The sequence below is a fragment of the Danio rerio genome, chromosome 20, assembly GCF_052040795.2.
Source record: "Danio rerio strain M-AB ecotype USA chromosome 20, GRCz13ab, whole genome shotgun sequence".
Lineage (NCBI taxonomy): Eukaryota > Metazoa > Chordata > Actinopteri > Cypriniformes > Danionidae > Danio > Danio rerio.
This window is the reverse complement of record NC_141040.1, coordinates 8,995,001-9,022,530: the sequence shown is the minus strand read 5'-3', so window position 1 is coordinate 9,022,530 and position 27,530 is coordinate 8,995,001. Positions and strand designations below refer to the sequence as shown.

The following is a 27,530-nucleotide window of genomic DNA, read 5'->3' as shown; positions in this document are numbered from 1 at the left end:
GAAGCATTGCACTTTAGGGACACTATGAATGTGCTTTTTCTCAAAGCGACCTGATTGGTAGAATGTTTTTCTGTACTCAAAAATTATTGTATGTGTTTTAAACGTGGGTCGAGACAGACAAACTTACGTGGCCCACATATACATTTTTTTTTTTACATCTGGGCCAAATACTACATTTTACATCTGGCTCAAATCTTGTGTGCCGCCTTAACGACGGTGCCACCACTGCCAAACCCGAGCCATGTTTGGCCCACACTGTATGCCATTGCCAGATGAATGCCAGCTTCTGCTGTGCCAGCTTTTTGCCAAATCTGAGCCAGAATTTTTTGCTACTTGGATTTTTTTTCACCATTAGTTCTTTAATGCTGTGTTGTCACCTCATGTCAACAGTGCCTTCTCCAGTCAAGACCAAAAAGCTGTGCATAAACACACCAAACGGACAGCAGCAGACTGAAACGAGAGTGTATGTTCTGCCTCTGTGTGAGAGGATGCATCTTTCCATACCTGCAGTTGGAAGTATCTGTATTGTCATTCCATATAGGGAAGCAAGAATTAGTGTTGCACTCATACAAACCATAAACAAAATGGCATTTATTTACCATCCTGCTGAAACGGGGGGTTTCATGTCCCTTTAAGAGACCGGGCCATGCACAATTTTGCAAAGTGTAAGTAAATAACCACAATATAACTGGTTAATTTCATGCATTGTTGATCTTAATTAGGGCAACTTTAAAGGTAATTTTCTCAGTGTTTCGATTTTGTAAAACAATAAGAATTCTGATTTTTATATAGTTGTATCTCAGCCAAATTTTTATCTTATCCAAACAAATCACACATCAATGGAAGGCTTATATATTTAAAGGGCCATGAAATCCCCTCGTTTCAGCAGGGTGTTTTCACACCTCTACTTTGGAAAAAGTCTGAAAAGTGGGCGTGTCCAGCTCTGTTTAGGGGGGAGTGTCGGAGGAACTAAAGTAGGATGGTGTGGGAGTTTCTATTTGGGCGCACTGAGTTTCAGAGTCAAAACACTCACACACACACACACACACACACACACACACACACACACACACACACACACACACACACACACACACACACACACACACACACAAACACAGGGGAGAAAGTGACTGTGTTTACATGGACATCTGTAGTCGAATTATTTGCCAAATTATTAAATGGTAGACTTTAACTGCAGTTTGGCTCTTTCATTCAGGGAATTCATTCATGTCCCTCGCGACAAACAAGATATTTGATTCAAGGAACTGCTCTAAGTGTATTTTTCATGCAATGTTTGATACCGCACGGCGAATGAGAAAAAAACCCTCCACATTTCCTGGAAAGCCGCGTGTGTTATTCCGGTCACAAAATGCGGTGAAAATCCTACACGAGGTTAAAGTTTGGTTGTAGTGCTAACATGTTTACACTCAGTGCAATAGTTTGTTCGATAAGAACAAACTGAATAAACAAAGAGCACTGGTCGCTCACTTACCATATCTGTAGAGACAGGACAATCACCACAACTAGAGCCGCGTCTTTATTAAGAGGAGACTACAAGCCAATCCAGATCTCAGCGTTTGCAGATGAGAACAGCTCTCAGGTAAACAATGTTCCTCCTTAGATACACTGTTAATCCACACGTGAGTCTGAGCTCTCACAGAGAGAATATGAAAACAAAACTTGACTGCAGCAAACTATAAAAGCAACACTTCACGCTTGTTTTGCCAACACAACGTGGCGTCTCTGTCGTCTAAACACTATGACAGTAATGAATATTAATGAAGTTGCACAATAGAGCGCGCTGATTGGTTTGAACCAAGCCTTACTCATGCATTAAATGGCCGTGACGCAGCTTCAAAAATTTGTTTCAAACCGGAAGTACGAATTTGCTTGAAATAACGCAAAAACAACCAATTTACACTTTTTAGTGAAATATAGGTGTTCTAATAGTGTTTTTAGCAGTGTGGGACACATATATGACTGTCAACAGCTCAAAAAATGTGTTTTGGTGTTTCGTGACCCTTTAATATATATTCTTTACGGCTTAGTCCCTTTTTATTAATCTGGGGTAACCACAGCAGAATGAACCGCCAACTTATCCAGCATGTGTTTTACACAGCGAAGGCCTTTCCAGCTGCATCCCATCTCTGAGAAACATCCATACACACTCATTCACATTCATTCACTACAGACAATTTAGCCTACCCAATTCACCTGTATATTTGTATAAAATTGCAGGTTAACTATGTCTGTATATAATTACTTATATTTAATTGTAAATTTAAATTAATTTGATTATAATACAGGGCTGCACGGTGGAACAATGGGTAGCACGTTCCCCTCACAGCAAGAAGGTCACTGGTTTGAGCCTCAGCTGGGTCAGTTGGCATTTCTGCATGGAGTTTGCATGTTCTCCCAGTGTTCGCTTGTGTTTCCTCCGGGTGATTCTGTTTCCCCCACAGTCCAAAAAACATGTGGTATAGGTGTATTGGGTAGGCTAAATTGTCTGTAGTGTATAAGTGTGAATGAGTGTTCATGGATGTTGCCATACACCGCTGCATAAAACATATACTGCATAAGTTGGCAGTTCATTCCGCTGTGGCGACCCCAGAGTATTAAAGGGACTAAGCTGAAAAGAAAAATAAAAAAATAAATGAATGATTGTAAAGCAATAATGCATACCTTTTGTAAAGCTGCTTTAAAAGGATAATTATTGTAAAAAGCCCTATATAAATAAACATGAATTGAATTATGTATCTATATCCTGTTCACACATGATCTCTTAACAGTAATTTTCCAGTAGTGACTGCAGGTGAAAAAAACAAAACAAAACAACAACAACAACAACAACAAAAACATTAATCTTTACAGAAGAATTGTTAGTTACAATTATATTTAATGTTGTGAAAGAGCCTACAGCTTACTTTCAACATCCAGTGTAGTGTGAATACAAATATTTGCATTTAATTAAAACGCTGATGGGTTTGACACAAAGCTTGATGTTTAAATATTTTTTTGATTGATTAAAAAGTTAAATGACATTTAAAAAATTCTTTTGGTACTGTGATTTGCATGACCAACACATTATTTATTGCATTAAGTATTTTTATGGTGACGCAGAGGCGCAGTAGGTAGTGCTGTCACCTCACAGCAAGAAGGTCGCTAGTTTGAGCCTCGGCTAGGTCAGTTGGCACTTCTGTGAGGAGTTTGCATGTTCTCCCTGCATTTGCTTGGGTTTCCTCCCGGTGCTCCGGTTACCCCTACAGTCTAAAGACATGCGGTACAGGTGAATTGAGTAGCCTAAATTGTCCGTACTGTATGAGTGTGGGTGAGTGTGTATTGATGTTTCCCAGAGATGGGTTGCAGCTGGAAGGGCATCTGCTGTGTAAAAAAAAAGAAAAGTGCTGGACAAGTTGGCAGTTCATTCCACTGTGGCGACCCCAGATTAATAAAGGGATTAAGTCGAAAAGAAAAGTATTTTTATGGTATACATTTTTTTTTATATATATATTATTGCTTTAAACTAAAGAAAAACTTCAATAAATGTCACTTTGTTAAATTTCAGTTTAATTTTCAACATCAATAGCTTTTGAACTGTATATAGTGCTATTCAAAAGTACAAATAAACAGATCTGAAAATGATTTCTGTTAAAAATAGTTTTTCATTCAATTGTCTTAGTCCCTTTATTTATCAGGGGTCGCCAGAGCCATTATTATTAATTATGAATTATTTTTAATTAACCGAAAACTTATCCAGCATATGTTTTACACAGTGGATGCCGTTCCAGCTGCAACCCAGTACTGGGAAACATCTACAGTATATACACATTAATCCACACACATACACTATGGCCAATTTAGCTCAACCAATTTTCATATACCATGTCTTTGGTCAGTGGGGGAAATTGGAGCACCTGGAGGAAACCATTGCAAACAAGGGGAGAACATGCAAACTCCACACAGAAATACCAACTGACCCAGCTGAAGCTTGAACCAACGACCTTAATGCTGTGTGGCAACAGTGCTAACCACTGAGCCACTGTGTTGACAGTCATATAACAGATATTTGTACACATACATTGTATACACAGAGAAATGTGCAGTTATAGAGATGGAGCATAATATAGGAGCTGATGTGGTGCAGTGAAAGTGATAGATTGCTCAAATGTGATGCCAAATAAGACTGTTCACAAAAAGCCCCATCAATCTCAGCTGGACTTTTGAGTAAAATAAATCTGTGTGTCATCAACATAATGACAATAACCAAGACGGCAACAGATGTTTTGACCACTGGGAAGCATGTTGATTATGAAAAGTAAAGGAATAATGCAGGGGGACACCTTGAGTGAGGGCTGGACTGGAAAATTGGTGTTTGTGGACACATGATAAATCGTCTGTCACAGAGGCAAGAAGTAAACCAGAAAAATAAAAAAAATAAAAAAATCTGTGCCAGTGATACAAATAGCTGAAAGATGAGGAAAAAGCATGCAGAGACAGACTTCTCAAAACTTGTATTAAAATCAAGCAAAATAACAATATTAATGACTGGATTAGACACTCAAATCACTATTTCTACCACACTCATCACGATTTCAACCCAGGATTATTAGAAAAATGTGCCTCAGTCTACATTTATTTGGAACAAGTAAAAATACAAAGCTCCAGGTACATTTCATTGCATGTTTCCAATGACAAATCCACTATCTGAAATGTGTTACTTGCGGTGCTTTTTATTTTTATGTTTCAAATACACATTACTCTTGTACTTTACATACAGATTTGAACAGATCACCTAGATCGGTGAACCACTGATCTTAACCCTTTCTTATACCCAAAAAGTCGTTTTTCGAAAGCAAACATAAGAGAAAAGTGCACAGAGGCCACGTAGTTTTACCTTGATTTTGCAATACTTTAATCTCTTTTGTTAAGATAGAGAGGTGACGCAAACATATTCAACTACAAATCATTGTTAAGTTACATAGTGGTGTTTATTGGATTTATTTGGTGTTTTGCAAACTCTGTAATGTTCATTTAACAAGGAACTGCAGTCAAATGTATGTTGAAGTATATGCTTTTGCTGTTTCACAAAAACATAGGCTGAATTACTTGTTACAATGAGCCTGTGATGCCCTATTTGAGCATATTCCTATAAGTATTATGACAGTGAATTCACAATGGAATTCTATTGCAACATTTTAAATTAAAATAAAGAATGGCTATATCATTAATGTCTGTATTATTCATTTTTGTCTGATATTTGCTATTTGTTTTTCCTGATGCCTTTTACACTGGTCAGTGGCCATATACCGTATAAACACATGCTACTTACTTTACTATGCTTTTTCAGATCTCAAATTTTTTTCTCACAAGTTCCATTCGCACCCGTTGTTCTCGCAGAAATTCACCAGAGGCTGCTATCGACTGACTAACTGACCCACCCTTCTCCTTCCCTAAACCAAACCAATAGAGTTTTCAGTAGCACCGACTGACCTGCGCACCCACTTCCCTAAACCCAACCATCAGTTTCCAAAAGCAATCCAAAAAGAGAAAACCCCTCGCCTGATTTTTACCACGTTTTCAGATTTTACCACATTCTCACCCTGTTATTTACTTGTTTACTGTTATGGTTTTACCTGCTTTTTGGAACTGTTATTCATTAGACTCAAAGTCCGTTGTCATGTTGAACTACTCTCTTCGTCTCAAGTCCGCCAAAGTACATGGCGAACAAACTGGGCAAACTGGTAACAGCAGGAAAGCTGTCCATATGGAGGTAAGTGATCAGCTGGTAAGCACGAAAAGGAACGATATCATACGACCCCGTAGCATTCTTTTTAAACATGAAATGCAGCCATACGTACTTCTGGCTACATAATTCACAACCTCTAGAAATGTATATAGGGCTATGCTTTCAGAATGAGCCTATGTTCACTATATGCCATAAAGATAATATGCACATTTAATATTTTATGTTTATTTATGTATCTTTTAATTTGCACTACTGGTTAGATGCTAACTGCATTTCTATTCATACTTTGCTAGATGACAAAGTTGAATCTAATCGCTCACAACTAAGACATATAATTAAAAAAGTACATACAGTTGAAGTTAGAATTATTTGCCCCCCTGAATTATTAGCCACCCTGTTATTTTTTCCCCCAATTTCTGTTTAATGAAGAGAAGATTTTTCAGCACATTTCTAAACATAATAGTTTAAATAACTCAAAACTGATTTATTTTATATTTGCCATGATGACAATAAATAATAGTTTACTAGATATTTTTCAAGACACTTCTATACAGCTTAAAGTGACATTTAGGTTAACTAGGCAGGTTAGGGTAATTAGGCAATTTATAGTATAGCAATAGTTTGTTCTGTAGATAGTCGAAAAAAAATGGCTTAAAGGGGCTATTAATATTGACCTTAAAAAGGTGAAAAAAAAATTTGCAAGAACAGTTTTTATTCTAGCCGAAATAAAACAAATAATACTTTCTCCAGAAGAAAAAAAATATTATCAGACATACTCATTGAAGCATGTAGACTGACTGATCTTTTTGAATAAAAATATGTAGTCCTCATGTTAAGTTTTATTAGCCATGCAAGGTAAAATATTCAGGCTGTTTTTGTTTTAAGTTTAAACAGCATAGCTAAATTAGTTTGTCTTTATTTTATTTACCTCCACCAACTGAACAATTTGAAAAAAAAAAAAAAAAAAAAAATATATATATATATATATATATATATATATATATATATATATATATATATATATATACATATATATATATATATATATATATATATATATATATATATATATATATATATATATATATATATATATATATATTTATTTATTTTATTTTATTTTACCTAATCTTTCAATTTTATGGCTGTGGTAAAAAAAAAAAAAAAAAAAAAAAATATATATATATATATATATATATATATATATATATATATATATATATATATATATATATATATATATATATATATTTTTTTTTTTTTTTTTTTTTTTTTTTTTTTTTTTTTTTTTACCTAATCTTTCATTTTTATGGCTGTGGTAAAAAAAATATATTCAGGCTATTTTTAAGTTTACACAGCCAAATAATGCTAGCTTCTCATTTTAGTTAGGCTATGTGGTACTTTACAGTCGTTTGGTTAAGTTTTGATGAAACTTTATTTTTGAGAACCTTTAAAAACAAATAAATAAACTTTTTTGGTCCACATGTTGTGATGCTGCTGAAGTAAAATAATGTGTTGGTAACAATGTCAGTTGAATAAAATAACTGAAATGCAGAGTATCATATATGTTTTTTTATTGTTGCTGTCTGCAAGGTAGAAAAAGGTAGGTTATAGTTTAAAAATGGATCCCAAATTTTTATAGAAATAATAAGAGATATATATTTAAGGGGATAATACTGTAAAATAACTTTGGATTCTTTTTTTTCTGCAGGGCTTCAGTTTCCGTTGTTTTAAAGCGCCCTGTAATGGGAGAACCACATCCACTACTTTCTGGTTGGCATGTAGTTCAAGCTCACATTCATTATGTGTAGATAAACGCAGTTTGTAATATAACATTTTCATATTGTGTCTCTAAGCTTTATGATTTATTTACAATGTGCCATATTAAAAACCTACATGCCTCATGTCAGTGGCAGTTCTAGTTTAAATGGCACCCTAGGCAAACCACCTGCTTTTAGAAATGTACTTTCTTTGTAATTACAAATGAACTACAAAACATGAGAAACTGTTAATTAATGAACATCTTTTACAGTCAACCATAATGTTCCAACAGGTCTTGAATGCTAATGCCAGAACCAATATAGTATAAAGCCAGAGCTAAATGCACTCACAGGATATGTGTGATATTTTATTTGTGTGTGTGTGTGTGTGTGTGTGTGCAGTTTCTCTCATTGCTCACTTATTATGGACATATACACACCTTCCCAAGCCGTTTTCAATTACCCCAGCTCGGTGGTTCATCTTGCCTGCTGTAATTAATGAGCTTTTATGAATCCCAATCTGATCTCAGATCACATTTGGACATATTTGATAAGCAAAATGGAATCTGTGAAAGGCCAGGCTGAATGGAAATGTAATTACCTGAGAGTCTGGGCATACGTGATATGCGAGTCTACTTTCCGACTCGGGTTAAACGTGCTCATCATCCTCCGCTAATGAAGCACCGGACGCTGCGGCGCTCTAGTGATTTGTTTTGGCAGGTTCCAGATGCGTGGCGCTCTCTCGTATTTTTCCTCGGCTAAGAGTCCCTAAAACAGCGATCGTTTAATCAGGCTAATGTTCCAGCTCGATAGGTCTAATGAACTTCAACTGGGTTGGTGTCGTCTGATCCGTTTCTGCTTTGCTCGCTTGCTTTAAGACACAGATTCTTTCACGTTTTGATGAGCATGGCGTTATTATTGCTCTCCGTCAACACCGCCTCCTGCTCTTTGCTTCGGATAAACAATTTAATCTAGTAAAATGAGTTCATAGTCCAGTAATTACAATTCTGTGCTGCTGCATTCACCTCAAAGCACCCTTAGCCAGTTCAAATGCTTTCCTGAGCCAATTTAATTTAATATTTTTCACATCATATGAACAATTTTTGTATTGAAGTAGTTTTATTGTAGGAAAAAATCAATATGACAATAAATAACATAAGGATAAAGAAAAAAACACATTTTTTTACAAGTGCAGTAGGTTATTGTCTTCAGAAACTTTTTTTTTTTTTATGCTGTTTTGGTTGAAAGTCTCTTCACATTCCAGTAGTCATGATTAAAGTAAATTATCTAAATGTATTTTTATATTCTGGGTAAGGCAAATGTAATTCCCGCACCCCGCCGTCCAACCACAAAGCATACAGTAGTCACTTTAGGACAAAGTGAGTGAGAGAGTGAGACCAGCAATCTATGCATGCATGAAATATTGCACATCATGACAAGTTTTGCTTGCTACTTAACTGAAAGCGTGCTGGATTTAATACAGTTTTTTCATTCAGAATTGTAGTATTAAACTATAAAGTTCTCTAACTGGTGAATGACATGATCTAGTAGGTTGTCATCTACCGCCCCATTCACATGGGGCTTCAGTGTCAATGCTTGACAGAGGGCATGTCTGAAGTTGGGGCTGACGCGATCGTCATAGCAGTGTCAGCCAATGGAATTAGTCAGCAATCGGCTACTGTCTGAGCTGGTGTATTTGCATACAGCAATCTGACTTGCTGATGCTTCCATTGGCGCTTGAAAAGTTGAGAAAGTCTCGCATCGAGCAACGCAACTGAAGCGGCACCGACAGGTCCACAATGCACTTCGGACCTGTCGGTGCAAGCGTTAAAGCTGCTGCCCTGTGTGAATGGGGGCGTAAGGTGCGTGTTTGTGTTAAAGGAGGTGTGGCTTTGTGGTTTTAGATGCTATTATGTTAACGGTTAGCATTTTGGCAGATCACCTACTACACCTTTAACACTTACTATTGCTGTGCCACTCAATGTGAAAATGAGTGTATGCTTATGTGTTTTAAGTTTAGTTAGTTGGCTTATTTTAATAAAGTCACACTTTGTCTTTTTTTTTTTAACCCTTCATGCATTTTATTAAAATAACACCATTTTTAGATTTTTTTAGCAAGTCACCTATAGTTAAATCAATCTCCAGTCTGGCTGGAGCACTTAGCCTTGCTTAGTATAAATACCTGAAATGTATAAGATTAAAGTATTGGATAGACTCATTCACTTGTAAAAAAAAACTCTCTTTATAGTCAATAATGTTGCAGCAAAATCAATATTTCGATCCTTCTTTTAGGCATAAATTTTGTACCACTTTGTCATATAATTATATAATTGAACCAAACATTTAGTCAGTGGGGTGACTAAGGCCCTATCCACACGAACATGAGTAGTTTCAAAACTGTTTTTCTTTAGACGTAGTTGTACTGTTCGCCCACATGAAAATGCTATATCGTGTGACTGAAACCGAACCTTTCTGAAAACTCCCACCAGGTTGTAGATCTACCGAAACTCAGGATACAGCGTGGTCATGTGGAGGCTACAACCACAATTTTCACCAGTTTTCTGATTGGCCAACATGGCTTGGTTTACACTAAATGCGTGAGATGCCAATGAGGCAACTTCCACACATTTGCGACATGCGCATCACGTATTCACATTCGAGGAAAGTAATCCGCCTATTTTCTCAGATGACTTCTATGCAATTTATTTGTGAAAATGCTTAATTCCCCATTCGGTGTGCACTCAGCACAGTGCATTTTAGCTTTTCATGTCGACAGATTTTTTTTTTTTTCAAAACTGAAAGTGGGGAAAACCCAGGTAATAAAAATACCCGTGGACATGGGCTAAATGTCTGTTTTTCCATTTGCATTCAGAGCTTAACAAAAACAAACGGTTTTGGTCTCAGCATTGGAACAAATCAATTTAAAAAATCATATTTACAATCGAGCAGATTGGCACTTTTTATTTATTTGACTTAAATTGCATTGGTTGTGATAGATTTAGGTCAATTGTACTTATTTATTAAATGTCAGGAATTTTGTGCCAGAATTCTGCTTCTGCGTTCGAAACCGCATACTTCTAGGTTTGGTAAAAGCAGTAGGCAAGTGATAGAGTATGTTTGAAAATAAAGGTGACTATTAGGTTGGCCTAGATTTGTCACGTTACTGATGCAAGGTGCTTCTGTCCCCGTTATTTATATTATTATTATAGGATTGTTATAATTCATTAAAGAACTTACAATTTATACAGGCTCTAAAAAACATGGTTTTATCGTTTACAATAACAAAAATGACGTAAATGTAATGGGTTTCTTGTATTAAATAAGATTATATGCACAGAAATGAGAAGGTTAAAATCTGCGTTGAATTATCAAAGTCAGGAAAACAAGGTTGTTGCGCTTGTAGCAGTCACATGATAATGTAAACATGGCGGATGAGGTACGATCCTATTCATACTCCAGGAGATTTGGCTGTTGAGTGCCTACTATTTTAGTCCTCGTAAAGTAAGTACTTTTTACACATTGAATATGCGGTTTAGAACGCAGCCGGTTTTTCCCTTATGTTTGTAATGTCTGTCATGAAATTCCTTTGTTCTCCTTCCCGCTGTTTTCAGTTTTCCATTTGTTGCACCTGTGCTTCACCCTTGCTATCCTGTTTGTGTTTGATTAGCCTAGTTAGTATATTAAGTCCTGTGTTCGTTGCATCTGGCCTTAAACATCATGACTGTGCTTGTCTTTACCCATAGCAGATGTTCCACACTACAGTATGTTTTATAAAGACTTTGTGTGAGTGCTGTTTTATTTAATTAATGTTAGACATTACTTCTATTGATTGCTCCTTATTCCTCCACACTTTTTGCTGTTTGTTCAAACTATTTATTTAAAATGAGCTGAATCAACACAATTATTGAGTTATTGGGCGGACAACTTTTTTTTTGTTCAATCCACTTAAAATAATATAAAACAGATAAGTTAACTTGATTTGTTGGAGCAACATGAAAGAATTATGTGGAAGTATTGATGGTCCATTTGAGTGTTAGTAGACTGTCTGCTTTAATATCTGTTGATTCCGCTCCTTCAACAGACATTTAACTGTTAGAAACTTTACAAAGGCATATCAACTGACACTAACCCTAACCTAACAGTCATCTATTGAGAATTAGTTGCCATGTAAATGCAATATAACTTAAATTCATCAAAATAAAGTGTGACCATTTATTTATTTATTTTTGTTACAGTGAATGACCATGACTGGGAACTTATTTTAAACCAACAAAATAATCATAATAGGCAGGGAATGAGTCTGTTAATATTGAGAATTGGTAACCAAAGTATTACCAAATATAATTTTTGTTTATATAAAAAGAAAATGAAAATTAAGATTAATTCACAAATATCCCAAAGGACTCACAATATTGGCTTAATTAGTTTAATTCTGATTAGAACCGGTTCATTCTGATTGATCTTAGTATATTTGGGCTCATATAAAATGCAGCCAACATCTCATAGTATTATTTACTCTGCATTTCCCTGAAATGTCATCCTGCTCTCTGGCCCTGACAAACCATATTTACGAAAATGCCAGGAACCGTACTAACCATTCATCAGAGATAGAGTTCTGCTGTATTACAATGAGACTGAAAAAACAACAAAAAACAAATAAAGAGCGGTGCTGCTACTCGACAGAATAAGGTAGAGTGAAGGCAGAAGTAATGTGGCCTTGTGTGTGTGTGTGTGTGTGTGTGTGTGTGATGATGCTGCTGTTTCTGCAGTAGTCCTGTAGTCTCCCTCATTGAGCTGCTGAGCCGGTCGGCTGATCCTGCTGCAGGAGAGGATTCCTATCTGAATCTGGGATACTCACATTTACTACAGCAGAAGAAAGGCACAGGTTTTCCTGGGTCCCATCGGTATTTCGTGGAGGAACGAGAATCTTCAGGTGTGAGAAGGTACTCTGAGAGAGATGCTTTTGGGTGGACTGCATTTTGGGTGAAGGTAAGAGATATCTTCTTTTTAGGGGGTGTGTATTTGTGATGGGGATGGGGGTGGTGTGCACTGTATGAATTGCAGTAGTTGCTTGAGTTTATGCATGGATGTGTTCTCACAGCTGTGAGTTCACTGCAGGCACTGTGTCAGGACTTTCAGTGAAGTGTGGGTGTGCAGGGTTCAGAGAGAGAGAGAGAAAGAGAGAGAGATTTTGCTTGGATTTGTGGAAAACAAATTTACTTACAGGTAGGAAAAACTGAATCAACTACATTGGGTCAATTGTCCCAGTAAAGAACTAAACTTTGTAATTTTACTAATTAACCACATTAAATCGTTTTGAATTGAATATCCAAATACAACAAGGACAGTAATGACATGAAACAAAATACATTTACTTACATTTACAATTACACTAAAGTTATTTCATGATAACTTATTTCTAAACTTTGGATAAAAAAATAATAAAAAAAAATTAAAACTTTGGATGCAAAAACTTTGGATGAGATGTGCAGAAATTACTGTAGTACCAAACACAGTAGCTGTTTAAGGACAAAACTTGATTATTGTTTTGAAATACAACATCTGAACAACTTCTTGACCCATTAAAGCCCACTGGCAACTATACAGCGCTCAGCATATATAAGTACACCCATCACAAATCTATCATTTAAATTTATATTTTTAATAAGAAGCTATACAATATTATATTTGTGTATACACATTAGATAAATGGCAATGCAGTGGCGCAGTAGGTAGTACTGTTGCCTCACGGCAAGAAGGTTGCTGATTCGAGCCTCGGCTGGGTCAATTGGGTAGACTAAATTGTCCATAGTGTATGAGTGTGTGCAAATGAGTGTGTATGGCTTTCCCAGTGATGGGTTGCGGCTGGACGCATAAAACATTTGCTGAATAAGTTGGCGGTTGATTCCGCTGTGGTGACTCCAGATTAAATAAAGGGACTAAGCCGAAAAGAAAATGAATGAATGAATAAATGAATGAACATTAGATTAGTCAGTACTGAAGCCAAATCTGGAGCTTATCTTATGAAATAACTTACGACAACAAACTAGTACACCCAAATTTGTTATAGAAAAATATTAAAAGAAAATTTGTGAAATTTTGTAGGTTTCATTTTTTTTTTTGCAATATTTAACTTGAATTGAATTGTGTTTTCTTTCAATGCCTTTGCAATTCTAAATATGTTTGGTGACTAAAATATTATTTTAATACATATATCTGTTTAATCAGTTTTGTTTAAATACACCAAAATACATTGCCTATATTCACTGAGAAATTGATAAAAGTATTCATTTTCAAAATAGGCTGTATTCAGTTATGCTGAGCACTGTAGTTGTCGTATTCAAGTGCTTTTTTTCTTGAAAAAAATCAAAAACCTGTAGAAAATAAATGAAAAACATGTTCATATAGGACACTTTTAACAAAGCTACATGAAATCCTTTAAAAACAATTAAGCAGAAATGGGTTAATGTATAGTTACCATGGTGAAAACATAATAGTTGACTTTGTCCACTGAAATATTAGAAAATAATGCCCACCTGAGGTGTAACAGCCATGCTTCACTTCGTGGCTGCTTCATCACCTTAGTTGTATATTTTCTCCCTGTAGTTCAACATCCTGTCATCTATTATTATTATTATTATTGTCCCTTTACATAGATGGCCTAAACAATATACTTGCATCAAAAAATTAAAACATTATAAAAATGTACGTATCGGGTTCATAATGTATTATAGAACACTACTGGTGGTCTTGAGGTGGGATGCAGTTACCCCTTAGGGACTAGTTTGGTGGTCAGCAGGGATTGTCAGCAGTGTAATTACAGATATTAATTACAGATGTGGATGTAATTACATGCAGGTATTTGATCAGTCATAAATACAATATAAAATTAAAATAACATATACTTGTGTATATATAAAACAACAAACGTGTATTTACATGATAATTACATTGTAACAAATGATAAAATTCAGTATAAGTATATATTAGTTAGGGTATCCATCTCAAATTTAATTCCTGGTAGGCCACAGCTCAGCAAAATCTTTCTTCAACCCTAATCAAACACAGCTGATTCAAATAATCAAAGTGTTCAAGATTACCGGAGACTATTAAGCAGGTGTGATTTGGAGGTGGTTGGAGTTGAACTGAGCAGAGCTATGGTTGTCCAGGACTTGAGGTTCTGTTTACACTAGTACGTTTTAGGTTTAAAACGTATATCTTTTGCTACGTTACGCTGTCAATCCACAGTACCCTGGAGTTTTGGAGGCCTGAAAATGGAGCATTTTGGAAATGCTAAAGTTGCTGCTTTTGTTTTAAAAGGCTGCTGCTACATGTCAGTGTGAATAGGGGAAAACTGAGACATCTGAGGTGTCTGATTGGGACTTTTACAAAATAAGTTCGGACTTGCATCTTTTCCCTGTAATTGTTCCTTTGCGAGTTTATAAAAAAAACTTCAGAGGAATTGAGGATACATCGGGTAAATCTTCAAACAGCAGTGTACTTTTATAACATCATTCACCCTGGGCTGTGGTTCAAGATCTTGACAATAAAATCAAGCAAGATATAAAGCACTGTCTTTTGTTTTTTTCATTAACAAATTGAACATAACAGACACCATGTACACATTTATTTGACCGTCATCTTCACTTTATGCAAATTTATAACAAAATGTACCCTAATAACTGCCTTCTTTAATTTTCATAAAAAAAACAAAACAAAACAAAAAAGCATGAAACATTAGGCTCACTATGTGGTTTTGACAAATACGTTCTTAATGTCAGTCTATATGCACACAATAGAGATTATCAGAGGAAATGCATGAAATACAAAATTGCAGTCTCTTTTGCTGAGTATAATAATCAGAAAGCTTTAATTTTAACAATAAATTATAATTCAAGTATAAAGTACGATAAGTTTATAGGAAAAAAAGGCAAGCAATGGGTCAAACGTGTGGAATCAGTGTATGTGGTTACATAAATAATAGGTAGGCTATATTAACTTATCTTTGCGCTCAGCCAAAACACATCACCTGAGAACAAGTACGCTAATAGATTCAAAAGTCCGAATTGTTAGATATAGGTCCAGGATGGACTGGCTAACGTTTGGCTGCTCTCAGCCGAGCAGGTGTGCTCAGAGCTCACTGACTGCATGGATCATCAGCATTTTCAGCGGTGTAGTGAGGACAGAGAGCTATTCAGAAATGCTAGCTGAAACAGCAGTGTGGACGTGGATCGTTTTCATTCTAAAACGCCATTTTAAAACTAAAAAGTATTAGTGTAAACAGGGCCGACGATTGAGTTAGGGCCCCCTAATAAAAAGTATAATAATAATAATAATAATAATAATAATAATAATAATAATAATAATAATTATTATTATTATTATTAATTTATGAATATTATTTTATAATATTAATGTTATTATATTATACTATCATAATATGATATTATAATATCAAAGTATTTAAAATAATAATAATAATAATAATTGTATTACCTTTAAAGTTTTTCTACTGATAAAATGTGTAAATCAGTGTAATTTAATGCATCACATCTGTTCATAACATGTTCATAACAAGTCCCTTTTACATGCCATGAGCATTCACATTTAGATATTCAACCGCAGAACCAGCCACTCACAATGAAATGTTCCTAGTAGAGTCATGCAGTAAGCATCACTTGTAAGATTATGATAAAAAGAGTGTGCCCTTGAACATCTTTTGGTACAATTCAGAACGTCTGTACTTGTGAATATAACAAAAGGAGTCTGAGTGGAGGTTTGTTTTATTTAAACATTGCCGGATCAGGTCTAGTTGGTAAATGTGTTCATGCATGTTACATTAAACTTAAAGCATCAAAATGTACTTAAGACCCAACACACACACACACACACACACACACACACACACACACACTGCTTAGACCTTCAGTGTAGACATACAGCAAATCACTCTCTCTATCTCACTCTGTTTAATGGAAGACAGATGGGTTGTTGGGTAACGAGAGCAGGGTTATGAATCTGAAATGCAAAAAGCAATTAGGATACACAAGGTCACAAAAAAAAAGTAAACTCGCTAACAGTTGCTCCATCTGCTGTAAGGTAGTGCGCAGAAATGCCCTCCTGCATGAGTGTAATGGCATCGCTTCCAGCTGATTGATTCCTCTTACATGCTTTGTTGAAATGGGACATGGTTGGCTACACTCAACATGTTTTTTGTATCGGTGTGTGTCTCAGGCACATCAATTAGTTTCTGTTGCACCCCAGCCTGATGCAGCAGCTACTGCACCACACAATACACCAATACAAATGCACACATAATGCAATTTATGAAGACAGATAGTAAATATTCAGGGGTGAGCTTGCTTCAATATCCTCCACAAGGTCACGAATGGAGTCGAGGGGGTTGAAACGATGAGACTGCGGATGATCCTGTGTATGTGTGTGTGCTTTACCAATGATCTGTTCTCATGCATGGGATCTCTTTTACATTGTCAAGGCAAACACATTTCAACGTGACATCTCAGTGAGTCAGCAGAAACCAAGGCCTTGGCCACATACAGCATGCTTGTCAATCTTTCTACAGCACAACACGACTGCAGAAGCCTTTTGGCGGATGACTGTTTGCAGATAAAGCTGATTTTTTTTTTTCTCACCAAGTGAACTTTAATAACTGATTTACAGTTTTTGTAGAGTAGGCTGGCATGGATTTTTGTGCAGTCAGTTAGATAAACCAGTTTTATAGTAGACAGAGATTATGGGCTGAGATTTACATTTTTCTCTTCAAATGGTGCTGAGGCTGACAGAAATTGACTGTGTGTGTGTGAGAGAGAAGGAGTGTGTTTTGAGGATGTTATACTGATGCTTATTTTGTTGATTTAGATTCACAAGCTCCGATTTTCATTGGATTCAATTACAGTTAAAAGGATTACTTCACCAAAAAATTAAAATTGTTCAATTTTTCACCCTCATGTTGTTCGATTTCCCCGTAAAGCTTCGTTCATCGTCAGAACACTAACGCCCCATTCACACAGGGTGTCAGCTTCAACGCTTTCCATTCACTTTGAATGGGTGACGTCAGGCTTTGCCGAACTGCATTGTGGATCCGTCGGCGCCACTTCAGTAGTGTTGCTCGCTGAAAAAGTTGGGACTTGCTAAACTTTTCAAGCGCCGACGGAATCGTCAGCCAATCAGATCGCTGTATGCAAATACACCAGCTCAGACAGTGGCCTATTGCTTACTAATTTCATTGGCTGGCCTTTCTATGATGATCGCGTCAGCCCCAACTTTAGACAAACCCTCTGTCAAGCGTGGAAGCCCTATATCAGGGGTGGCCAACCCTGTTCCTGAAGAGCTACCTTCCTGCAGATTTCAGTTGAAACCAATATCAAACACACCTGCCTGTAATTATCACGTGTTGTTTAGGTCCTAATTAATTGGCTCAGGTGCGTTTGATATGGGTAGCAACTGAAATCTGCAGGAAGGTGGCTCTCCAGGAACAGGGTTGGCCACCCCTGCCCTATGTGAATGGAAAGTAACAGGTTATATGCACAGCTAGTATTTCTTCCCATACCAATAAACTTGCGGTGAACGGGTAATGTGACTTTTTATTTTTTTTTATTTTATATGGATTCTTTTACAGCATTGATTTTGTAATGTAATTAAAATATAATCAGTTAAATAGACTTCAGTGTTTATTTAGTAGTTCAAGATAAAACTAGATGAAAAGCAATTTTCATGCACACGCCCATCAGGATCAACAGGCAAGCACAGAAACTCCATCAAAATTACTGGGGTAAAATATAAAATGTTAAAAAATGTAAAATGTTCATATTTTAAAGACATGGCATACAAAATGTAATTTAATATAGTGCTTTTTGTACTTTCAGAGACTCACTTTATAATGTTTATCTATCAGGCAGTGTAGATCACTGATTTTTAAAAGAAAACAGACTTTAAATGCTTTGATTTTGTAACAGCATACAGTTCACCGGAATCATTTGACCAAGCTTACTGAAAAAAATAAAAGCCCTTCATATTTCTGCCCTACCCGATTAAGATATTTTAGGTGAAATATGAGTATGTAGTAGTAGTAGTAAACTTAAACTGATTTGTAGTAAACACACAGCCTGACCTGTTGCAAAATACATAAGATATCCAAGTCGTGTTTGCTATTTTTTTTTGCCACACAACAACTTAAACAACTTTAGTCACATGGAATGTTTTGACAATGTTTTGGTAGTAATATCTATAATTTCTCCAGATCATTTATGTCTATGGAGGGTCAGATTAAAATAATATTTTAATTTGTGTTCTGAAGATTGAAATGACATGAGTGAGTAATTAACACAATTAAAAAATTTTAATTTCTTTAATTTGATTTTGATTAAATTGGGGGGCAAAGCAGTGGCGCAGTAGGTAGTGGTGTCGACTCACAGCAAGAAGGTCGCTGGTTCGAACCTCGGCTCAGTTGGCGTTTCTGTGTGTAGTTTGCATGTTCTCCCTGCCTTCGCGTGGGTTTCCTCCGGGTGCTCCGGTTTTCCCCACAGTAAATTAATTTTTAAAAAAACATTTTTGGGACAAAATTATTAGCCCCTTTAAGCTAATTTTTAATTTAATTTTTTTTTTGCTTGTCTACAGAACAAACCATCATTATACAATAACTTGACTAATTACCCTAACCTGCCTAGTTCACCTTATTAACCTAGTTGAGCCTTTTAATGTCACTTTAAGCTGTATTAAAGTGTCTTGAAAAATATCTAGTAAAATATTATTTACTGTCATCATGAAAAAGATAAAATAAATCAGTTATTAGAAATAAGTTTTTAAAACTATTATGCTTAGAAATGTGCTGAAACAATCTTTCTAGAACATAACAGAAATTGGGGAAAAAAATAAATGGGTACTAATAATTCAGGGGAGGCTAATAATTTTGACTTCAACTGTGTATATATATATATATATATATATATATATATATATATATATATATATATATATATATATATTGTATATATGTAAATGTATATATATGTATATATGTATGTGTATATAGATAGATAGATAGATATTTATTTATTTTTTCTTTCTTTATTTTTTCTTTTTTAAATATTTCCCAAATGATGTTTAACAGAGCAAGGACATTTTCACAGTATATCTGATAATATTTTTTTTCTTCTGAAAAAAGTCTTATTTGTTTTATTTTGGCTAGAATAAAAGCAGTATAATTTTTTTTTATAAACCATTTTAAGGCCAACATTATTAGCCTCTTTAAGCAATTTTTTTTTTTCCCCGACTGTCTACAGAACAAACAATCATTATACAATAACTTGCCTAATTACCCTATCCTGCCTAGTTAACCTAATTAACCTAGTTAGGTGTTTAAATGTCACTTTAAGCTGTATAGAAGTGTCTTGAAAAATATCTAGTAAAATATTATTTACTGTCATCATGACAAAGATGAAATAAATAAGTGATTAGAGATAGATTTGTTAGTAAAACTATTATGTTTAGAAATGTGTTGAAGAAATCTTCTCTACATTAAACAAACAATTTTGGAAAAAAATAAATGGGCCTAATAAATCATGGGGGCTAATAATTCTGTATTATAACTTTTATATTTATATTTCAGATTGGTTTGGCTTTAGTGAACAATGTAAACGTTTAATCTTCAGTGCTATAGCTATGGCTATGCATGGCTAACTGGATATGCTCACTTCCAGAATGGCCGAAACCAATTGATGAATGCATGAAATGAAATCATGTCCAGCCACAACCAGCCAGTCCAGAATCAAATTTTCTGGTTTGAACCTCTCACAAATCTCTTTCAATCATTAAATGGCCTGTGAGCCGTGGAATGGCTATCCATTTCCTGAGTTTTAAATGTTTTCCTCCCCTAAGAGACACACGCATACACACACTGGCCTTCAGTAAGTGTTCGTGTGTGAGTAAAAGCTTTCTCAGTGATAGATTTCGTCTCCCATCAGGTCATTATGTGAGTGGTCCTTTTGCATGTTTTCTGCCTGGCATTGTTCACCAGAAAGCACTCAATCCAATATGGCTGCCCACTTTTTGTCTCCAGAGATTTTCAATATGTTTGATACAACTACAAGCTATGAAATCCAGCCTGTCTGTCCATATGTCCGTTCTTCCTGTTTCTTTATGTCTTTCTTTTCGTTCACCATCGCTCTTTCCTCTTATCCTAAGGCCAGGCTTTAAACACATGCTCGGGAATGACAGATAGTGTGTGAAGGAGTATACGAGAGGACGCAAGAGAAGGAAACCACATTTCTTCATCAGCGATTTGCACTGACAGTCTCTCAAGGCTTGTGCTAATGAAGTCACATTTATCTCTGGCCTGCCTAGATTCCATTAGCCTATGTCTAATTGTGTTAACTCTCAGTCTGGCCTTAAGTGGGCCATGGTGGCCTTGTGTGTATGTAAGACTGTCTGTCTGCGTCCCATAGTGTCTAGTGGTTCAATCGTGTGTGTCTGTATGGAAGTATACTACAAACTGTAAAGGTTTTTATTAGTTGTAGCACAGATTTGTGGGTGTGTTTGTTTAACTGAAATTGTGGCAGATAAAATTATAATTAAAATTACTGCCAATACATACTAAATAAGTGTACTTATAAGTGTACTACTAAAACATAATGAAAATATAAAGTGTATTTTGAGAACTTTGCATTGTTGCATAAAAAATGCAAATGAGTGTTAGGAAATGAGCCATAAATTTGATTTGTATACGAATCATAGATTTTATTCTACTTGCGAGATTCATTTACAATGTGGGCACAAAAACAAAACAGATTTGTTTAAGTACATATTTATATATTAAGGGTGTAACGATACGTGTATCCGTATTGAACCGTTCGGTACGAGACTTTTGGTTCGGTACACATTATGAACCGAACGATTCAATTCAGACTAATATGGAAAAAGATAAAAGGGACTAAGTACAAATATAATGTTTTCAGTGCAACAACGCTCAACATGGCATCCCAAATGACGTGGCAGACAACATGCTGCCTTCCCCGTTGCCATGTTAAACAGTAGACCATCGCTTGAACTCAAAATATCACTATTAAAGCATGCACTCATTAGCAATCTTGCTAGCTTCTGTGTCAGCATGGCTGCTCTTGGTGTCTCCGCCCCTGTTTCCCCAGCAACCCTGAACCCATGACACAAAAGAGCCAACCTCCAAACACTACTCCACGCGCTACACTAGTTTGCAAAATGGCTAGTAACCTTAATGTAATCCCAGACATTTCAAGTCTCCCAGAAGCTTCGGGAGACTCCTGGATGCCCGCAAACGAATGTTAATCTCCTAGAAATCGCGCGTCCTCAAATATGTCACACACCCCTGTCCACCACATCCCTCCCAGCTCTTCAGGTCCGTTGGACACGACTCACCCCCGCTGCTCAGGTGCATCGCACGAACATGCCCCCACCGCTCTTCAGATACGTTGCGCACCATCACCGCTACCAAGAGAGTGGTGAAAAAAAAAAAAAAAACATCTGAGAGATCTTAATCGGTAGTGAAAATGTCAGGTTTTAAGAAAATGTTAAATGTAATAGAGCCCCGTTACAGTATTCCTTCATAAGCCTGCTAATCCCTGCTTTCAGATCCACTAAAATGGCAGGTGACAGTCAAATCAAGCAGATCTGTACTGTCTGAGGAAAAGGTGGACACTCATCTTTCTGAAAAAAAAAAAAAAAAAAACGTTAAAATTGATTAAATCTGAGTTCCATATAAAAAACTAAATTGCTCTTTTCTTTTTATTTGTTTACCTGCTACAATATTATATATATTTTTTTATAAGCAGCTTTTTGGTTTTGAGTATAAAGAAGGATTTGTTTTATTTGCTGCTAAGCAAAAACCCTGTAAATATAGATCTATCACTGTTTAAAGTAAAAAAAAAAACAAAAAAAAAAAACACCAGGATCAAACTTTTATGATGTTAGTTTTAATAAATTAAAAGATTTAATCAGAGAAATAATCCTCTGGTACTTTTCCTTTTTTGCTGTATCGAAAACATACTGAACCTTGACACCACTGTACCGTACCGAACCGTAATTTTTGTGAACCATTTCACCCCCCTTATATATATATATATATATATATATATATATATATACACACACACACACACACACACACACACACACACACACAACACTGACATTGCAGTCCTGACATTAGGTCAATGTTGAAATTATGTTTTGAAAATGTAATCAGGTAACCCTTTATTTTGATGGCCAATTTGAGTGTTAGTAGACTGTCTGCTTGATATCTGTTAGTACTGCTCCTTTAACAGACATTTACTGACTATAAGAAAGTAACCCTAACCCCAACTCTAACAGTCTACTCATAATTAAATGAGAATTAGTTGGATGTTGATGCAATGCAACTAAAATTCAACAAACGGACCATCAAAATAAACTGTGACCGATAATATTATTTGTCTGTGATTATTTGTTGACTACATTCAATAATCAGCCCTTTGTGTCATGCAAGTCACCTTAAATCATTTCATACTGTAGTTACTTATTGATGGTGCAAATGCAAGGAGGAAAAAAGTCTGAAGGGAAATTGTAGTTATCAGGGAATTGAGGCTAGTGTCTGTAACTGTTCCTGTGCGAACATCCCTGTAAACAAGCTCATCCTTTCCAGATCTAGCCTTTCTCTTATCAATATAAAACCTGCCCTTCAGCAGTCTTTTTTGTCATATACTAATTTCACCCTATTATTGTCTTCTTTACTGGACTAGGATGCAAGGGAACTTCATCTACCCTCTAAAGTCCCCTTCACTGAGTTGGGTTTAGCAGTTCTCCACAGCCTTTCAGTGCTTGGATATTAATTACCTGATTGAAGTCATCACCTCTATTCTCCAGCTTTACTATCATCCGCAGTGAAACACCATAGAGCAGGTTGTCCTTCCAGAGCGCCTGAAGGTCAGCCATGTCCACCGACTTGCAGTTTGCGTGTCTCCACGGGGTTTTCAAAGTTTACCACAACGCAATGTGACACTTCCCAATGTCACACAGCACCGCGCGTCAGTTGAGCAAACCTTAATTTTCCAAAGGGATATTTGGACAGATGCCACTTTCCTCATTGTGCAAATCACACATACAGAAGCAGGTAAAAGACACATGATAGACGCCCTGTGTTGGATTTAGGTGACTCACTTGAGAGAGCTAAGGTGCAACACAAGAGCTCCTTGGAATGCTTCGCGGGAGCCCTAGGCAAAGATTAGTGTGTGTGTAAGAGATGATGAGAGCTGAAATAGTTGGCGATGGTGTGTGTGCAGTGTGTGAAATTGGAAATGGGTGGCTTGCGTTGTCAATCTCCACATGTCTCACCACTCTCACTAATTTGCTTTTGTCTGCGTCATTTCCAGCTGCTGACCATGGTCTGAAATATCAATGAGTGTGAAAGTGCACTGTGAAATCGGTGTACAGAAGTAAACCGCAGAATGTTTGACACAAAGGGACTTTGCAGCACTATAAATTCGTTCACAGCATTGAAATAAGCAGAACAGTTTGGGGGAAAAACAACCGTTCAACCAATTAGCTATATTGAAGACTTTTTAAAAATGCTGTATAGACCATTTCAATGTGGTCATGTCATTGGTCCATGAACATTTTCCTGCATGTTATTAAACTATTTCATAACTGAAATAAGAGGCAATTTAATCATAACTTGATGGTAAACCAGCTATCATAACATTGTTTATCAAGATGTGACTCTTTTTGGATTCTCAGAAGATATAGAAATTAAAAATGTAAAACAGAGAATACGTTGGGACTTGTTTTTGTTTACATCGCTCTAAATGGTCTATAACCTCCTAGGCCCTGAGTGTCCACATACGTGGACAGCACATTTTGAGCTCCTAAGTGGCTATTTAAAATACTTTGAATGTTTTACATTTTGTTACAGACATAGTGTCATCCTGCAACATGTGTTTTGCTGTATATGAAATGTCCCAACCCCTCTTTGTAAATGTCCAAAATTACTCTTTGATAGGCAAAGCAAAAAAATAAATAAAAATATGTGTTAAATATGCATAAAAAAAATCGGGAAAAAGTGTTTTATGTAAATTTGGACCACGAGTCCACATATATGGACACAATTTTTCTCTAAAAGTACATCATATCAAAGGAGGATGCTTAGATTTTTATTCTAATTATGTTCCAATAAGCCTAAATAGCATATATAAATAAAAATGCATGTAAAAAAAAAAAAAAAAAAAAAACACCTTGGGTCTTTAGCGGATAGAGGAAATAAGCCAAACTAGGGTAATTGGGAAAATGTGCTTGTGGCAATACTCTGTTGCTGCCTGAACGTTTTTTCTTCTACACATGACATGGTCTGTTATCCTGCTGGAGGTTCCAACATGCAACTAAACTGTGGATGTATAAATTTATTAATTTTATTTGTACAGTTTTGGTGAGCCTGCATGAATTATGGCCTCAGTTTGCTTTTCTTGAAAGGAGTGGTGAAAATGTGGTCTTCTGCTGTAATTCTGCATTTGCTTCTCAGTTTTGACATGTTATGCACTTAGAGATGATATATTTATAAAGGCAGTAGTTGTGTCCCAAATAATTTACTATTCACTGCGCAGTAATACACGATGTACTCAAATACTTAAGCCCTGCTGTTTATGCTAGGTTATTAAAGTGTCCCTTGCAAAGTTCCATAACCTTGTTTTTTTTTTGTTATTGACCACTATTATATATATATAATATCTCAAATATCTCCGACCTCAGGGTTTTCTCCCAGGACAGCATGCCAAACCTGCTATAAATGCTAAGCATGTCTAAGTTTGAACTCTTGAAATGGGGAAGATCTAGAGTTTTCATTGAAGGGATTGTCTGTGGCAGTCTGATAAAGTTCAATGTTTCACAATGGACAAGGAAGTAACTCAAACCAAACCAAACAATGGCTGTTTCTCAATTCTAAGAACGCAGAGAACAGACTTGTGTTCTTGTGGAGACTGGTCTTGTCAGGTGTCCTTGGAAGAACAAACTCGGGAGAACGTGTCCTGTGAGAAATGAGATGCTGCATTCTTCCTGATGGTCACATGGTTTTAAATGGAATATTATTTAAACATCACAGCATGAATATAACAATTTATTGTTTTTCCCCTTTACATAATATATAATATGCTTCAAAACATTTTAAATATACGTTGCACAGTATAAATAAAACAGATTTTAGTACGAATTTCAGCAAACAAACACCCTTAATTTGTTTATTCCTTTATTTAGATGTCCACGGTAATGTTTATATTCACAGTTTCATTTTGGAAACTCCTGAGGTAAATAAGTTATGTCTCTAAACTTTATTAATAAATCGAAATAAAACGCAGCACTTCCCACCTCCAGTTGCAATGACGTCTGGGACTTCTAGAGCAAGTTCGGTGCTCAAGTCTGAATCGGTGCGTCCTCTATCCAGAACGCATCCAGGAAGTTTCACACGTCCTCCGTTCTTGCGGTCTTGAGTATTGGAACTGAACTTTGGCAGCTGATGATGTTACATGAGGACACAAGACCGCTGAAGAACACATATTGAGAAACAGCCAATTTCTGATCTGACTGAAAATTCACAGGATCAATATTATTCCTCTTTTAAAGACATCTACATGCCAATATTAAGTCACAGTCATAGCACCTGCTAACAGAAGGAAGCTTGGTATAAATTAGTGATTTTGTCATGATTTGTATTTATATCAGCTTAACTTACTATTATCCACTGTTTTCTGTCATCCTAAGGCCACCAGACGGAGGTGACCCTGGGTGCAAGGTCCCTTTCATCGCTGCTTGCAGTTTTAATCATATTTCTTTTTGGCCAGTCTTGACCACATTACACTTCCAAATGTGTATGTCAAGAACTACAAAGGCCCTTTTCTGTATTATTAACTTCATTAGACTGATATCATTGGCTTAGTCCATTGTAACAGTGACACTTTTTCACCTCTGAGTGTGCAGGGCATTATCATCTGATAATTTAATGGCCCTTTGACAATTACACACACACACATGCACACACAGTCTTTCATCTGTCCAAACTATTTATTCTCACTAGAAGCTGTGAACTTCACAAACAGAGATCATTATTTCAGCACAAGGAATATTCAAACGCTCAATAAAAAATTCAACATAGAGAAAACTGGACAGTGCCATATGCACACTCTCAATTCATAATGCAAATAATCAGAACCGCCCTCAGCTGTCTGTTCTCTGATAATACCAATGTAATACAAGCCAGGAGTAACCCACTGCAGAGGCACGTTATTTACCTTACCAGATCAAAAGCAACATCTATAAAGTTTGCTTCCCTTTATCCCACAGAAAAGAGGTCAACACCGCAAACACACACATCGTCATGCGGGGAAAAACAAATGCTTTAGAACTCATTCTGTTTGAAGATATAATCAAAGACGTGTAATTATGCAGTGCAGCATGTGGTAATCAGCTGCTGCTTGACATCAGACTCCAGCACAGGCTTCACTACACTTTCTGTTTGTTTGTGGGATTGAGTAACCCAGTTATACATGCTTGTGGAGGTTAGTCACGTTTTTCATGCACTGCATAATATTCAAAATATTACCTTAACAATTTGAAAGATTTTTATGCTCATTAAGGTTACATAGATCAAAATGTAATACACATAGTAATGACTTTATCATAATTTATTAATACATTTTGGTGTCACATGATCAGCTTTCTTACTTGATAATTTATATCAGCTTTCTTGTACTTGATATATTTACATTTGTGAATTTAGTTTGCTTGTTTGTTTGTGTACCTTCCTCATATCCTTACATCCAAAAGCACAAGTATAGCAATGTCAGTACATTTGAACCTTGCAATAATAATAATAATAATAATAATAATAATAATAATAACAACATTAAAAACAATAAAAATATTATTCACAATAATAATAATAACCACAACAACAACAATAATAATAATAATAATAATAATAATAATAATAAAAACATTAAAAACTATAAAAA

At 35.9% G+C, this 27,530-nt stretch overlaps 2 long non-coding RNA genes across 2 annotated transcripts in view; one reads left to right on the top strand and one right to left on the bottom strand.

Annotated features, from left to right (window-relative positions):
- Nucleotides 1-27,530, bottom strand: part of LOC147832118 (uncharacterized) — a 70,954-nt gene that overhangs the window by 30,833 nt on the left and 12,591 nt on the right. The gene's annotated exons all lie outside the window — the stretch shown is intronic.
- The window catches only part of si:dkey-25c4.1, a 37,038-nt gene continuing 20,724 nt past the window's right edge, over nt 11,217-27,530 (top strand). The window contains 2 exon segments of the long non-coding RNA NR_186845.2: nt 11,217-11,292; nt 12,282-12,498. This is a non-coding gene — a long non-coding RNA (si:dkey-25c4.1).